This window comes from Bison bison, unplaced genomic scaffold (assembly GCF_000754665.1).
Source record: "Bison bison bison isolate TAMUID 2011002044 unplaced genomic scaffold, Bison_UMD1.0 scf7180017864060, whole genome shotgun sequence".
NCBI classification, from domain to species: domain Eukaryota; kingdom Metazoa; phylum Chordata; class Mammalia; order Artiodactyla; family Bovidae; genus Bison; species Bison bison.
The window spans coordinates 2,462,211-2,463,396 of record NW_011494632.1 but is presented as its reverse complement, the minus strand read 5'-3'; the positions used below and the strand labels follow the sequence as shown (position 1 = coordinate 2,463,396).

At 42.3% G+C, this 1,186-nt stretch overlaps 1 protein-coding gene across 1 annotated transcript in view; it reads right to left on the bottom strand.

Annotated features, from left to right (window-relative positions):
• Nucleotides 1–1,186, bottom strand: part of RXFP1 (relaxin/insulin-like family peptide receptor 1) — a 214,307-nt gene that overhangs the window by 10,345 nt on the left and 202,776 nt on the right. The gene's annotated exons all lie outside the window — the stretch shown is intronic.

Below are 1,186 nucleotides of genomic sequence, written 5' to 3'. Positions count from 1 at the left end.
GTGGTCTGGTATTCCCATCTCTTTCAGAATTTTCCACAGTTTATTGTGATCCACACAGTCAAAGCCTTTGGCATGGTCAATAAAGCAGAAATAGAGGTTTTTCTGGAACTCTCTTGCTTTTTCCATGATCCAGAGGATGTTGGCAATTTGATCTCTGGTTCCTCTGCCTTTTCTAAATCCAGCTTGAACATCAGGAAATTCACGGTTCACATATTGCTGAAACCAGGCTTGGAGAATTTTGAGCATTACTTTCTTAGTGTGTAATATGAGTGCAATTGTGGGGTAGTTTGAGCATTCTTTGGCTTTGCCTTTCTTTGGGATTGGAATGAAAACTGACCTTTTCCAGTCCTGTGGCCACTGCTGAGTTTTCCAAATTTGCTGGCATATTGAGGGCAGCACTTTCACAGCATCATCTTTCAGGGTTTGGAATAGTTTAACTGGAATTCTATCACCTCCACTAGCTTTGTTCGTAGTGATGCTTTCTAAGGCCCACTTGACTTCACATTCCAGGATGTCTGGCTCTAGGTCAGTGATCACACCATTGTGATTATCTGGGTCATGAAAATCTTTTTTGTACAGTTTCTGTGTATACTTGCCACCTCTTCTTAATATCTTCTGCTTCTGTTAGATCCATACCATTTCTGTCCTTTATTGAGCCCATATTTGCATGAAATGTTCCCTTGGTATCTCTGATTTTCTTGAAGAGATCTCTAGTCTTTCCTATTCTGTTGTTTTCCTCTATTTCTTTGCATTGATTGCTGAGGAAGGCTTTCTTATCTCTTCTTGCTATTCTTTGAACTCTGCATTCAGCTGCTTATATCTTTCCTTTTCTCCTTTGCTTTTCGCTTCTCTTCTTTTCACAGCTATTTGCAAGCCCTCCCCAGACAGCCACCAGGTGGCTCAGTGGGTACAAAATCTGCCTGCAATTCAAGAGACTCAGGAAATGCGGGTTCGACCCCTGGGTCAGGAAGATCCCCTGGAGGAGGGCATGGCGACCCACTCTAGTAGTGTTGCCTGGAGAATTCCATGGACAGAGGAGCCTGGCAGGCTATAGTTCATAGGGTCACAAAGAGTCGGACATGACTGAGCATGCATGCACAAACAAAACCAGCAATGTAGAAAGGTTTCAGTCACCATATCCTTGCCAGTGCTTGTTATTTTCCATTTAAAAAAAAAAAAAATTGTA